General features: G+C 37.5%; 1 protein-coding gene across 15 annotated transcripts in view; it reads right to left on the reverse strand.

Annotated features, from left to right (window-relative positions):
* The window catches only part of CHL1 (cell adhesion molecule L1 like), a 184072-nt gene that overhangs the window by 165059 nt on the left and 2434 nt on the right, over positions 1-16579 (reverse strand). The window lies entirely within an intron of this gene.

The raw sequence follows: 16579 nt of genomic DNA on the forward strand, positions 1-16579 counted from the left end.
TATCCGGGAGCATAGCTACAGCCCAGTAGGTAAATTTTTTTCTAGAATTGCTCTTTTCCAGCTCTTTCTTTGGTCAGACCAAAGTATTCAGGAGTTGCACAGAAGGTAATTCCTCCCCTGATGCACACAGGACTGAAGGGGAAAAAAAAATCAGGCTATTAAAATTTCCCTTCCTCTGCAGACTTTTAAACAGCTAATCAGCACAAGCAGCTTGTAGTAGATTGAGCTCAAAGTGTTGCTGAAATGGCACATAACGAATTCCAGGCGATTTAATATCTTCCATTGCCCTAGTGAAAACATTGACAAAGAAAAAGACTATGATTTGGAGTCTTTCTGCGCCGCTGAATTCAGTGTTAGCTTCGAAGCCTCTATCAAGGCATTTTCATTAATAAACGCTGTTAAAGAAAGTAAGTCTGGGTGTGGCATCCAGAAACCACTGCCAAACTGGGAAGATGCTAGAAGATGGAAAAATGCTAGTTAGCTGGGTAAGAATGGCCATATTTAGGAACCCTTTCCCAAATGGTATGGTCCACCTGGGTCAGTATTAAAGTGACACGTAGCAACGTTCCATGAGTGGTCAATGGCACCTGCCTATGGAGGAAGTAGGTCTCCTGAATATATTGCCAATACTCATGGGCAATTAACAGTCTTTGTGGAAAAAACAAAATTGAGATTCTTCTTATAAAGCCACATATTACTAAAGGTACCTGTAAGCACTCTTTTATTTTTAATAAACAGTCTGGTATACATTGACTACTCTAGGGTTCAGAAGCCATTATTTCATTCATAAAAGCTTTCTCTAGTATATTATTTCAGAATTAACTCTCATTAGCTTTACGAAAGAGAATAGTCATTTTATTCCTTCTCCCGACACCATTAAAAAGAACACAAAAAGCAAGGTGGATTTTCCCCATTGTCATATTGACTGTCCTAGTCAAATTTGAAATCATAGGGCATCAAAAAGAAAAAAAAATTTAGAATTATTTTGCCACACACCCTCAAACATATATTTTACCCTCACTGAGGCAAATCTTCAAATACCAGTAATACTATTTCTCCCACAGTACTTTAGTATAAAGCTGTACCATTAGACATCAGGTTTTAAATATTGTCTGACTAGCAGTCCCTCTCTAAAATACAGTAGTATTTTTTAAACATCATATTTGTTTACATTTGCTGACATATTTTGGCAGCAAGGTCTCAGATCCTACATTCCTAGGTTTAAAATATCTCCAAAGACACATATTCCAACTCAGAACATTCGTTATACCAATGTTCAAAGGTTTAGGCTGGCAGTTGACAAATTGGATATACACGACTGATTCATGGAGCCAATAAATGAAAAAATGAATGGAAATGCTGAAAATAAAAAAAAAATTAGAAATCATAAAATGGCAAACCCAGACATAAATTTCACCACTGAATCATTCAATAGATGTCAATGATACCTTCATCAAAGTCAAGTTGTAAAGCTTTTGAGAGAGATGCTTCAATGCACAGAACAGTTTTATAATTAATCACCTAGTATGTGGCCAAGAAGTAGATGTCACTTTTTGCCCTCAATAAACATACAGTGGTATAAGCAAATCCACTGATAATTATAAGAGGTTTTTCATTTTGCTGATGACTGCTTTATAAGAAAGCATAGCCTAAGAGAGTAAATTCAACATAAGAGAGGTTCTCTAAATTTGCAAAAGAGCAATTATACACACATATGTGACTGTGTGTGTTTGTGTACACTAAATGTTTAAATTCTCAACTTTTAGTCTCTAAATTATGCCCCATCACTGTTACTTATAAGATGCACATAATTAATCTTTGCAAGCAGTGACTTTAGAAGGTAGAGTTAGGGTATTTTATATCACTTTAACTATTGTTCTATAAACTCCACTAACAGAAGCAATTTTTCCTATGGAACTCTGGATTTTTGTATATTTCTAGGTATAAGTGAAAATCCACAGCACTTAAAGACAGGATGCATTATTCAAGTAGCTAGCAGAAGCAAGAACATCCACTACTAGTCAATACTGTAGGTATTCATTTTCGTGCCTTTTTTAAAAAATGAAATAACTTAAATTTGTAAGATTACACAAATAATAAACAAATTTAGAGAATCCTGATATTTCATAGTCAGATCCTAATATCTTAAGTCCTTATCATTACCTTCCCCCCTTTTTTTCATTTCACATGCATATTATGTTTAGAAAACTGACCACAGAATGGCCCTATTTGCATTATCTCAGCTTCCATGACTAAGAATGAAGTCCTAGTAAAGACTCGAGAACAAAGAAATAGCAGTACTCTGAAACACAGAGGAAAAATTAATGCAATTGAAAAATAAGGACAGTGCTGTGCTTTTCTACAGTTTTCTTGGCTCTGTCAAAATTGAAAGTCGCTTCACATGGTCACTGGCTCCAAACATCCCTGTGACGGCTCAGGATGTCCATATCCCAAACCTCTGTGTCAATCAAGCAGGCGTCAGGATGGCTCCCTAAACACAGATGCTATGAAGGTGCCCATCTTCCAACTATGTTTGGCTTTCTCTAGGCCCCGTGTTTTGTAATACATGGGAAGGCCTTACAGAACTTGAGAAAGGTATTCATATCACATTTTATCACAGCAGAAGGTTTTCTCAAATAGCACTAGATTACACTGTGATAAACATTGCTAAAAATCAAATGTTCATTAAATGGGGCTCGAACATTTATTTTGTTTCAGAGGAATCATAATTGCAATGGAATTTCTTTGCTTTTCAAGTTCTGCCTCTTACCCGATACCTGCCAGTAGTGCACAAGCTGGAAGTAATCTTTCTCTATTTCGATCGCACATTGTCACTACATTCCAATGGCACTTACGATCCTTTATTTTGCAGTATACCTATTTGTGTACATGTCCCAGCTCTTCAATTGTAACATTTCATGAATGCCAGACCCCAGAAAATGCATATATACTCATATTAATAATATTTTACAGACATGTATTTGGTGGTAACTGTAAGCATCTTCAAGCTAGTAAATGTGTCTAATTCATCTTGGAACCTGTCCATCCAGCACAGGGATTTCCACCCACCAAGAACTTGCTAAATTTTCACTTAATGATTAAATGCAGAAACATAATAGAATAAAGAGAGAAGATTGTGATGAATTTTTCTTAGGGTTGTTGTCACCCTTCTTGAGTTGTGCTGCATGTCCTAAAGCAGTACTCTCGATAATGAGGTGACCTTAGGAAGTGGCTTTGGGCCACTTTTCATGTAAGTGAAGTCCCTTCTCTTTTAATCCTTCTGACTATAAAAAGGCTAAAGTCCCAGGTAGGTCCTAGTATATTATTAACAGCACTTTAACTACTAATCTTGCTATTTCATAAAGAGGGTACAGGACTTAAATTAAGCTCAGAGACCTGAGCAGGCTGTAGCATGTAGCTAGAATATAATGAACTTGAGTTGTTTTCATTGTATTAATGTTTATAGTTACCTTTCGTTATTTCCCACTGGCATTCATCGAAAGCAGTGAAACAAAATCTCCATTTTAAGTCATGTGTTTTTATAATGAGCCAGTTAAAAATTTAAGTAAATTATAGTAGACAGTAGAAAGATAGGAGAAAATCGTGAAGATGGTTAAGTTTCAGTGAGTACAGTCTTGGAGAATTGGAGATTATTGAGTGACCAGTGATTTTAAGAAGAAAGGACAGCAGGAAACCTGTCTGAGAAGACAGACAGGAGCAGCGATCTGTTCAGTAATGGGAGAGGGTCTCTAAGGATACAGGAGAGTAGGGGACAATCACAAAGGCTGAGTCTGGCTGAATACAGAAACCAAGTGTGACAGTTACTTGGCCTCCAGAGCAGTGGGGAGCCAGGGGACATTTTCAGGAAGTAAGTGACACCATGGTCAAAGTGACAAGCGAGAAAGGGGATTTTAACATTGACATTTAGGCCTTTGTGAAGAAGGGCGACAATAAAAGGCAGAACTCCAGTGAGAGGAAGGTTGCAGTGGTCTAGTGATTAGAAGACTGAACAAGGAATTTTCCAGAATGGCTCCTGAGAAATAAATCTCAGTGTGTCAAGGAGAAAGCTGAAGCCGATTTTGTGTTTTTTTTAAAAGTAGAGAAAGGGTAGAGAAGACAGAGAAGGGCAAATCTCTAAAGGAAGGTGGGAGAAAAGACACTCTCTTCTACGGTAAAAATGTGTTTTGTTATACCAAAAATAATATATATACATATATATATATGCATAAATATATATACACATATGTGTGTGTGTATATATATATATATATATATATATATATATATGGTGAAACCTAGGATTCCTTGTGTTTCAGTAGTCCCAATCATTTTTTTTAATACAAACTCATTACAGAAACCTCAGTTTACTACCACCACTAATTTCTGCCATTTCCTACAATTTTTTTCCTGAAATCCAAGATAGCAGAATTTAAAATGTATAAGGCTTTAGGTTATATCATCGTAAAAAATGAAACCCCTTCAGAAAACCTGCATTTTCAGAATAAGGAAACTTTGTATCATTAGCAAATGATTGGTATCATTTAAATAACTTAAGTCAAAATCAGACAAGCCAAGTTCCAGTTCCACATTCACAAGTATGAGTTCACTTAACTCCCTGAACAGGATGTATAGCTAACTTGCTTAAAGAGCTAATTGTTATGAGTATCAAACTAAATGATATAGATGCATTGTGCCTGCCATTCAAAGGCAATTTACAGCATTTCTAGTATAGAATTAAATTCACCATAGCACTGCATTTTAAGTTTATGTATATTGCTTTGCCCGTTGAAATGACTGTTGAAATATGAAAAAATAGTTCACTACTCTGTGAGCGCTTTTGGCAAGTCTTCAGGAGAAAACCATCTACTCGTGTTTATCAGAAGGGTGGGATTCAGAGGTATAAGAAAAATAGCATGAGAGAAAATGGCATGCTATAGAAGGAAGAATATAATGGGAGGATTTGAGAAAGGAGAAAAGTAGGAATTATGTGAACACAAACTGAACTTGTATCAGGCATGGTGGTCATGGTTCTTCTTCTACGATCAGCCAGCATTTGAAGAGAAAGTAAAGGAGCCCAAGAAAGCTCCCCTGCTGTATATTCTTGACCTGCTTCTCATTCTGTGCTCAGGAAGCTATAAGAATGACGTTGGTCCTTGCCACCCATTAGTGCCTTTTCCATCACAGTCATGATTCTGAAAGTTACAGGTAAAGGAGGGCTGTAGCCAAATGCATAATCATTTTGGGGCAAGAAGACTGCGTCCTTTTCCATTTGTGGCTGTAATGGACAAACAGAAGGAAACAGAGCTCTTTTCTCTCCCTCCTCAAGCCTGGTAACTTGTATAATCCTTTAAGTAGTCACCTCCTTGATTCCTGGCATTTGGGTTTCACATTGACCCTTCTGACTCTTAGGATGTACTTCTGGTTCTCCCAAGCCCAGACCACTTACAAGGTAAATAGAAAAGACCAAAGATAAATGTAAATGGATCAGAGGAAGAAAGCATCAGAAAAGCCCATGACACTCAAGAACCTCAGCCAAAAGTATTCTCAGCTAACTCCTCACCCCCTTCCTCTCAGCTCTAGCCTCTCTTTTTAGACAAAACCACAGGCGCTTCCATTGAGCCCAACTTCACCCTCATGTCATGCTTCCTTCTCAAAGGCTGTTTTCCTGGACATAAGATACCTAGGAAGTGGGGAAGAGAATGGAGTGTCCCATTAGGACAGAGAGTGGTTCTACTTGTTCCAAGTTTCTTCCACTTTTTAATCAATCATATACTGAGTAAATAGTGTCACAGTGGGTTTGATAATTCTGTTATTAGCATGACTTTTTTTTTTTCTTTCTTCCTATCCTGTCTACTAGAACCCTCCAGCAAGGTACTTAGATGAGTGCTCCCTTTGAATCTGGACTGGTCTTTGGTGGTGTGGATTACAGTAGAAGGGCTGCTCCTCTAGCCTTTAAGAAAAATGACAGTCTTCGAAGTTGAGCTCTTGGAGCCCTAAGCCATCATGTAAGAAGTCCAACAACCTGTTGGAGAGACCAGTGAAGAGGCCATGTGGCTACATGAAGAGAAAGAAGGGCTCAAGCTGAGCTCAACTCTCCTGGACAAAGCAGCAGACATGCAAGTGAAGCCAACCTGAGACCACCCGCCCAGCCTAGACATCATCTGACCACCGTCAGGGGACCTCAGTTGTCACCATGTGGGGCTGAAGAAATCACTCATCCCAGCCCAGCCTAAATTCCTGACCCGCAAAATCAGGAAATTTCATAAAATGCCTGTTGTTTTTCACTTGTTTAAGTTCTGGGTTAGTTTGCCATGTAGCAAAAGATAAATGGGACAATGTCCCTTCACATTTTACATAAATTGCTATGTGGTCACATTTCTGAATCATTTTTTATCATTTCTTCTCTTAGCTTCACATAGGATTCCAGGTGCTTTTCTTTGAAACAATAAGCAGCTTGTGTATTTCCCCCAGAATCTCACATGCGAAACCCACACCTACTGAGGTTTTAAACAGTTTTAAGCCATATGGTGAATTCCCTATACACAATTCAACAAAATAAATGATGAAAATAGCATGAACTCAGTCTTAGAAGTCAATGGAATGGCGATAGTATTTACAAAGCATGGTCTCCCTAAGTGACAGTAATACAAAAATACACCATGATTCACTTGCAGTGGGAGATACAAAATCCTATCTGCAAACAATAGTACCTTGGATAGTTCCTAGTGTATTGCTTCTAGAAGGACATCCTTTAAAAGGCCTGGTGGTTTTATTATTGCTCTTTTGTATTTGTATTCAAGATTCTCAAATGGTTAGATCACTAGGAAAGAGGGTTTCACATGATTTTCAGATAAATGATCTGTACCCTTATAGGTGATATATGAAAATTTATTTTTATTCATTTTAAACTATTTTCTTAATGACTCAGGACCATCGTTATACTCAGGATTTCTGAGTTGCCTTTTCCTAGTCTTTCTATCCTCCTCCCTTGCTGAAGAGATGTGAGCTTTAAATTATTTTGTCTGTGAATGAATCTGCAGTGTTTCCTTCATCTGCTCTAACTTGCAGTTTATACTCTGGTATTCACTAAAATAAAACAGAAAATTATGCTTATTGGGATGGTTCTATTTTAAGAGTAGTAGTCATTGAATGAGGCAGGCTTTTCCATAATAAAATGTTCACATTTTGGTGAATTTTGCAGACATGAGATATAGGTTGCTATGATGCCTCTCTTGTTCAATTTTTAGATATCGGCCTAGGATTTAAACACTGGAGGTAGCTGGTGAGTAAGCTCCAAATGAATATAGTTATCATTATAGTCATTGATTTATTTCATATGTTTATTTTTATTTGCAGTACTAAAACAGGAAGGGGAAAATGAGCATTGTTTTGGCAATAAGTGAGAAATATTTACACTATCCTGTATCATTCAATATTTTATGACATCTGCATAGATCAAAATAGATGGAGATTGAAAGGATTTAACACTAGACATTACTTACAGATTAATAAACTATATTATATGATTCAAGGACTCCTATTTTATTTTTTAATATTTGTAGACAGGGAGTAGCTGCATAATTACTTCAGTTTTCAACTTCAGTTTTAGTATGAATTGTGAACAGTGCACACCCTCCTGCCCACCCCATGCACATACACACATACAACTACCCAGATAATCTAGTTTCATTTATGGAACCAGATTTAAATAACCAAAAGCATATTGGAATGCAGTCTTCAAACACTGTACAGGCAATATCAATCCAGTTGAATAAAAACCTAGAACTGCGCTTCCATTCCCTTCTTAGGACACCAAATGTGTAGACAAATTAGCCTGCCATTAAGGACACAGTCTAGCTTTCAGAGACAATCAAAGGGCTCTCCAGTATAAGTATACAGTCTGTTAAACCCATTATTTAAATCAACTTAGAAAATGATGACACACACCTTTCTTTCCTTCCTCAACAACTCAGAATTTGGAGGGGCAAAGGAAGTGGAGTGCATGGGTGACTGAGGCAGTAAATACTAGGCTGTAGCAGATTGTTTTACTGTTAAATACCATAATGGGTTTTTAATGGCTGCTGTCCAAAATTACACTGGAGAAAAATGGTTTATTAGTAATAATAATAGCTGGCACTTTTATCTTCAAAGCACTTTACAAATATTAGCTCATTAATCCTCCCACTGCCACTGGGAGGCAGAGGTGAATGTTTCTGTCCTCAGTTTACAGCTGGTGAAATGGGAAAATAGAAGGTAGCCACCAAGTTTTCAAAAGGTTTTGTGTGTTGAGGTCAATTTCCAATTCAAGTAACTCATATCAATTTTTATACATAATTGGATGGCATTCACTCTGATGACTGCCAGCCCTTTTTTGAGGGGCTAGTGATTAAGGTCAAACCCAATTTATTTGAACTTGACTCACTGAGTTGCACCTGAATTGCTCAATGCTGGTCCTTTTGACTATTTCAAGCAAATCAGTTGTGTTCAAAATCTATTCAGGCCAAGTCAATTACATGCAGAAACTTTTATGCATGGGAAAAGGTCTCTTGAGACCCTTTGAAATCTAGCTCCACTGAGACTTGCTAGAGGTTACAATGTAATACAGGGTCAAGGTCAAATTTAAACACCTTTATTTTGGCTTTCTATTTTTAACCACTCACTCAGATTTTCCTTTCAGAAAATAGTATATGTTTCAAATTAATGAACAATAACATACCCAAATAATCTATTATTCCTTCTGGTGTAGTCCATAGCTGTTAAAATTATTATTATTATTATTATTATTATTATTATTATTATTATTATTATTATTATTATTATTATTTTTGCTTACTTATCATTGTGGGCAGTGTTTCCAATTTCTTGCCATTGTATAACGCCTTAAGCACTTTAATTTAATGAATGAACCATCCATTGTGTCATGAGATGCACTGCACAGAACAAGTTTAGAAAGTCTCTGAATTTATAACACAAAATAAGTGTATTTCTTGAGAAGCAAAGTGCTGTAATCTTAAGAAGCACGCACGCATGTGTCAAACAAAAGCTCTATAGCAAATCCATTCCATACAGTCCAAGGAAATGGGGCCTGTTGTCTAGACAAAGAAAGCAAACATATTTTTGCTCAAAAAAGAGTCTTTGCACAAAAAAGAGTCTTTTGGAGTCAGCGTTTGAGAATGCTACTTATATTTCAAACATTTAAAAAAAATTAGCATTTGCTTCTTAATACCACACACCAAAAAACTGAACACCTCTCAAAAATCCCAAATATATTGACCTGCCTAAAATGAAATGACTTTTTTTTCCTCCAAAGCCTTATCTTAACTGACAGATGCTAATAAAGACAGTGCCATCATCATCATGATAGGTGTCATTTTCAAGAACAGTCAGGCTGGGATGTGGCATCTGCCATTGCCAACTATTTCTATCTTAATCTGGAGTGGCAGATACACCTTTGTAGAAATGCCAACCATGTAATGCAATTGGCTACATATAATATCCAGAAGTGAGGGAAATCCATGCATATTGATATTGTAGAGCATCAGAAACATTCTTGCCAAGAAATAAGAAATGGTAATGAAGGCAAACAGAAGCTTTGGGGAGGGTGAAGGTAGATCTCTGCATGTGCTGGTGCCCACGATCTGTTACAGGAAGACTCAGACATCAAATGCTTTTAATCACAGGATTTTGGAGAAAACACTAATGTCCTCCTTTCCCAATATACTGCCCACATGGAAGTGCCTCATAATGAATCTCTGCATTAAGAATTTTATGTGTTCTTTTTAAATGCCAACACTCCTGGTGTAAGTATACATTATCCTGTAATACCTTACCATCTACTTTTCCATATTTTTACCTGAGATAATAAGGGTGGTGGGTGTCCTGATGGACAAAGGGTGTGCAATGAACTGAATGTGTCTCCCCCAAAATTTGTATGTTGAAACCCTAATCCCAATGTGACAATATTTGAGGGTGTGGCCTTTGGCGGGGGAATTAGATCATGAAGGTAGAGCTCTCATGAATGAGCTTAGTACCCTTATAAAAGGGGCCCTGGAGAACTCTTTGGTGCTTTTTCTGCCATTTGCACGCTGAAGATACAATGAGAGGTCAGTAGTTTGCAGCCCAGAAGGCAGCTCCCTCAAGAAATGGACCATGCTGGCACCCTGATCTCGGGCTTCCAGTCTCCAGAACTATGACAAATCAGTTTCTGTTACTTATAAGCCTTTCAGTCTAAGGTGCTTTGTTGCAGCAGTCAGAATTAAGACAGGGTGCTGAAGGGGGTCTGGTCGACTCAGTGGCAGCCTAGTGTAGTAGATAAGACCTTGGGACTGGTGATCAGATACTTCCGAGTTTGAGTCCCAGCTCTGCCACTTCCAAGCCATATTGTGTGACCTTGGACAAGGACACCCTGATGTCTAAAGTGTCATCCAGGTTTACATGGGTATTATAATAACAGTGATGCAGAGATTGTAAAATACATCATTAACATATAATAAGTGATAGCTATTTAAGTATCTGTCTGGCACAGCCTTAGTCCTGTCTCCAGCATAATGCAGTTATTAAAGAAAAGCTTTTTAAATGATTAGTCACTGTCAGTATCTCGTAAGACACACAGTCAATCAATCAATTTGTGGTGGAGTTAGGAAGCTATGAAAAAAATCTAATCTTCTTGTCTTTGGGCTTGGCTATGTTAAACCTTGGAAATATAACTATGAAAGTTTTCAGTATTTCCCCTAGACTCATTGCATCCCTCAGCTTACACATAAACTCTGAATTTGCTTTTAAAAGAGAACAAAAGTTTCATCATCAGTTATATAACATTTCTCTTTCCTTTCAAATAAGGAAACTGAAAGGCTGGATCTAAAGAGTGGATTATGAACTGGGTTACACATCAGGATGCCTGCACTTTAATTCTGGTTTCACCATTGCCGAGCCCACTATTGGGCCTTGCTTCAGTTCTTTTCCTCTATAAAATGAGCTAACAACCTGTCACTTTTCGTCTGCCATGTTGTTGAAAAAGTCAAATGAGAAGATATGGGAAAATTCTCTAAAAAGCTTAAAGCACTCAAATAACGCAAGACATTATGATTTTTTTTAAATAGAAATCTTCAGAACTAATCTTCTGAATGGACGGAAATGCAGTTTCAAGTGTCAAGAGTTTCAGAAAAGGTCAGTACTTCTCTTCCCCTTGAACCTTTGCACATGAGATGTGTTACTTCCTTTGAACACTTCAATACGTAAGACATTTCATTGTAAGCTGATATTCTGTCACATTGCATTCTTTAGTGAAGGTCTTCAATGCAGTAACAAACTGAATTCACAATAAATCCTATTAGCATCAAATCATCAAAAATCTCCACATTCTTCTTACTCACTTACATTCTATTATACTAGAGAATATATCTCTTAGTCCAAGGAAACATTTCTCATATCAGGATGCTACCAATGCATCCCTGATCTATTTCCCCTTCCTCTTCACCCTGATATCACTATGACAAAGAGGTATGCCCCTCCAGAGAGCCAAACGTCCAGGTTAGAGTGACTTTAGGCTGCCAGAATATTATTCTCCACTTCCTGGTCATGACACCGGCAATCCCTAGAGTTAAAATCACCACTTACAGCAAAAGCGTTTGTCAGGGAGGAAACTCTGCTAAAAATGCAAACCTGTTACCATAGAAGCTAGAATGCATCTTTTGCATTTTTGTCTCTGCTGCACAGCTCTCATCTTGGAAAGCAGAGATAATGTAAGGAATGGATAAATGTGTTGACGTTTAGGTTGCAACTGAAACCCCCTCTGGCCATGAGCATGCCCACCTGAGCGAGGAAAAAGGAGTAGAGAAAGGAATGACAAAGGAAAATGAGAGAAGATGGCCCTGAATGCAAATTTAATGATTCTCCATTTTGTCCTGCTTTTGGCAATTTGAGCTTTCTTCTTCCCCGTTATCCACATTCCATAAACTTGAAAACTTCCGGGTGTGCTGGATATTCTTCATTAACCTACCAGAGGCAAATCTCTTCTCCACTCACTCCATCCTGGTCTAAGCAGAGGGAACCAACTTCAGCAGACCTCTTGGACCAGGTTCCCTGTCCTCTGATGTCTGGTCAGTTCAGCCACTCTGAGGAAGGAACAGGAGCTCTTGGGGCAGGAAGACACCAGTGTCTTGTGACTTGACAGTGACTATGTTTCTCTTCCGAAGCCACAGGTCCTGTCTGGCAGCCTTCCCCAGAGCTCCTGTTCTCATAGTAACTTCTTTCAGAAACTTCCCTCTCCTGCTGGCCCACTAGACTAGGGGCAGTAACAGCCCCAGGGGTGCATGCATCAGCAGCCCTGGTTGGTTCCCCTCAACCCTGTCCCAAAAGGTGTGGTCCCTTCTTTAAAGTCGCTTCAATTGCCACATTTGAGTACCACTTACATGTAAGAAAAAAAGCAAAGTGAAAACAAGTTGAGGCCAGGTTTTACCCAGAGAAATGGAAAAACTCTGGGTCCTTGAAGACTGCCAAGGGGTCACGCTACCCAGCTCCAGCCAACAGTACTCTGCCACCTGTGTATTCAGGTCCAATACTACAAGAATATCCACTTTTCAAGATAAGTCAGAACAGGAATTTTTATGTGAAATGTCTAGTTTCTAAATATTGACTTAAATATTTCTTAAATACTCCTTGGGCCAAAAAAACACATATGTAGGCTGAGTTCAGTCCAAGGGACATAGGGTTAGATCTTAAATAGACTACAGCACCTCTTCTTTTAAAAAAAAAAAAATCTGCTTTTCTTTATAATGGAGAATTATAACAAGAAAGGTAGAAATTCTTATCTATACAGCTCCTTCCTACACAATTACTTAGTCCAGAAACAATAACCTCCCTCCCTCATTTTAAATCTCAAGGCAACAGCGGAGAAACACTGAGAACTCAAAAGTCACAGGAATCTTGATATCTGGGTCTGTTCTAAATGTATGAATCTGATCAAATCATTTAATTTCTGTACAGTTCTCTCCATTCATCCACAAAATCAGGATAATGAATTTTTCTTACCATCTTCACTGAGACATTTGGCTGAAAAATGAAATAATACACAGTAAATGAAAAGCACATTTGAGTGCTTCCGAGAATAAAGTGCTGTCTTAACCAAAGGGATTAGAAAGAAAAACCTCAGGTTTGTCAAAGCTTTTTTATTTTCCAAGCTTTTTTTATTTTCCAACCATATTTTCTGACAGCTGGGTAACTGTGAGTCAATGCCTCAGGTCAACATGATCTTGTAGAAGACCTACCCAAACCTAAGGCAGTGGTTCTCAACCCCGGCATTACAATCTCACTGGAAACTTGCAGAAGTCCACATGCCTGGTCACCACCTCCAGGGATTCTGATTGAACAGATCTGGGTTGGCAGTTTAAAAAAAAAGCTTTCCAGGTGATTCTCATTTCAGCCAAGCCTGAGGACGACCACCCAGGATCTTTCCAATATGTGAAATAATCACTATCAGTATATATGTGTATAACTGATATAGCTATCAACAATGTTCCATAATTATAATAATAAAAATATAAGTTCACACATATAAACATAGACACAGACTCGTGTCTAACCTTTTATCCATTCATACACTGAACATGGAAAAGAAGGATAATAATTACTATAATCAAAAGCCAGAATCTGTTGCTTAATAAGTTCTACTAAGCTGTCTATACAGATTGCCCCATATAACAGTCACAATAACATATGAGCTGGGCATGGGTATTACCCCTCATTTCCATAGATGAACTCACTCTTAGGCAGGTAAAATGACTGAGCCAGGGCCACACATTGGGGGGTTAGCAGAATTAGATTCTGAAACCTGGCAGGCTGACTCTGCCAGCCAGGGCATTTAAGCACCATACCAGTTTGCTTCCCACTGTGACAGAATCTGCAGGGTTTAGGAGATGCGTAAAGTGAAGCATGTGCCCTCAAGGATTTCACCATCTGAAAAGGGAATTCTGATGCACACTAAAATTCACAGGCTGACGAGGAAAATGGTATATTGTAGTCCCTGGAGTTAGGGAGAGGTGGACTGGAAGAGGGGCAATGGCTTGTTTTGCTAAGCTTCTATTTCACAACTACAGGCGGAATGAGATGCACCCTAACAATCAGAAGAGAGAATGTGATAAGACCACCAGGAGAAGAAACCTTGGCCAAAGAACAGAGTGCATTTATTTATTTAACATTCTGCACAGTATCCTTACCATCGTCTCCCAGTCTCATTTGAATTGAATGGTTATGTCTCCCTAAATTTACCAAATTATCATGTCAACCAGCAAATCATGATTTTTGAAGAATTCACAGATCAAACTTTATTCCTGATTCTCACTGAAAAATTGTGTACACATACAATTTTAACACACCATACACACACACACCCCCTCAATAATCTGGCTTCCAAAAAGATAAAGAAGTTGCAATCTTTTGGTAGTAATAAACTCATGTGAAGATTAAACTTTTTTGCAGAAATTTTTTAAACAACTGAAAACAGAATGTTTTCTCTTTGAATTTTTGTTATCTAAACACAATGGGAAGGTGAGCAGGATCATTTTTTATCCACAATACATAAAATCTCAATTAGTTATGGTCTATTTGTGCACTGACTAAAACCATTCGTTAACAAAACAGAATTTTCTAGTTTACTGGATAAATATACCAGAAGAAATTGCAGAATAAATGTCAGGTTGCCAAGCAACTGCTGCTCTACTCCCTCATTCATCAAGCTTCTTATCCCAGTGCTAGAGAATTCCAACCAATTTGTTTCTTGGGAAAATTATAGTGACTTTGGGTAACACAATAACACTTTTATTCTCAGCAGATAAACTTAGATGTTCTTTTGATCAAAGGGATGTGTTAATTCATTATTCTCTACATGGTGCTAATGAGAAAGCTATAATTAACTAACTACACTATTGCGACACACATAAAATAAACTGCAGTAATTAGTAATGTTTAAGGTGTTAACCAGCCTCCAAAATTAGAAAATACAGAATCTTTCCTCCAATAACGATACAGAGAAAGAAGAAAGCACCATATCTAATTAAATGGAGAATTGTTTCCATTCCCAGCCCTCCCCCCACCACTATCCCCTGATGGAGAGAGGCATGTGATCGCCAAAAGGTGAGAGATTTCACTTTAATAGAAGAGAAAATGGCTCAATGCCAATCCTACTTGTAGGTAGGCATAAAATGCTGGTGAATAATGTAATCTTTTTCTTTGAAAGAATGTTTAGCATAATATTTTTCAGGAATGAATAGAAAGAATATTATGCTTTCACTCATTAGCTTTGTTAACTTAGCATATTGTATGTAAATCACCATAATAATTGCATTCTCTTCAGACTGAATTAGTTAGAATGAAGCTGTAATCAAAATGTTCATAATTGAAAATATACTATTCTCAGTCTCAGTTTGAAAAAAATAACAAGGAACACTGATTGAATCAGATAATACAGTACATCATTGAAAACAGCCTTAGTATGGAGACAAATTGGTCCTCTAGATTATACCTTTGCATGTCAATTATCTCCCCAAATTCAAGACTCAACATTTCCAGATCTGTCATTTTTTTTTACTATAACCCTTTGTCTTCAGCCTAACTTAAGCTTTCCAGGTGCATGAGTACTTAGATTTCCAGGGAAAATATAAAATAGTGCAAAGCTAAATTTTTGTTTCTAAAATGCACTAGACTCTATTGGCACTGCTGGCTGTCATAAATCAAAGGGCAAAATAATTTCCAATAAATGAAACATTTAATGCCAATGCTCCTGGGAAAGAATATGTAAATGATCACATGAATTTCAGGCAAGCTGTCACACTAATTCCTCAAGGTACCTTTTAAAGATGACATATTCACTGTGAAGAAGGGGGGTGGCTGGTTGTCATGCAAAAGTCAAACTTGAAGCAATAGTCTCCTATCTGAATGGATATTCAGAGGGCTTCCTGACACTCATTTGTTCAAATCTGATGCCATTAGCCCCCTCTATTACTTAATTTTCTTTTATGAGATAAAAACTAGTAGAATCTTAAATCAGTCTTAAATCATTACACTTATTAATAGTTCTCCATAAAAATGAGTCGGGCTAAATTATTTCAACAAAGCAATTTTGGGTCAGATTCCTCTTTCAGAAGTTAACTATAAAAATAAAGCTCCTATCCAGCAAATTATTTTCCAAGGTATGGTCTATTTTGTAAAAGTAAGGAGCTTTGTGATGGTGACATGTGTCTGGTTTCACTTGCTTCAGATCCATCAAGACATGCCAATTTTTTAATAAGCAAATGATTTTTAAAATGAATTTAATTTAATGAGAGGAATTACCTTAAAGGTAATAAATGCATTATGTGCAATATCAAATCCTGTCAGACCCGCGATTAGGTCCATAGAGAGTATAGTTTGCCCATCATCAGATAAGTGGGACCAAGAGTAGTAATAAACATCTGTAGCCTTTTCTTCAAAGGGAAGGGCCCAAAAGTATAAATGAAACAGAAAGCAATCTGGAATAATAGATTAGTCATCACAGTCCACACTTCCTCAGTGAAGTGAATACAAACATGATGGAAAAGAGATTTTA

This window comes from Camelus ferus, chromosome 17 (assembly GCF_009834535.1).
Source record: "Camelus ferus isolate YT-003-E chromosome 17, BCGSAC_Cfer_1.0, whole genome shotgun sequence".
Classification (NCBI taxonomy): domain Eukaryota; kingdom Metazoa; phylum Chordata; class Mammalia; order Artiodactyla; family Camelidae; genus Camelus; species Camelus ferus.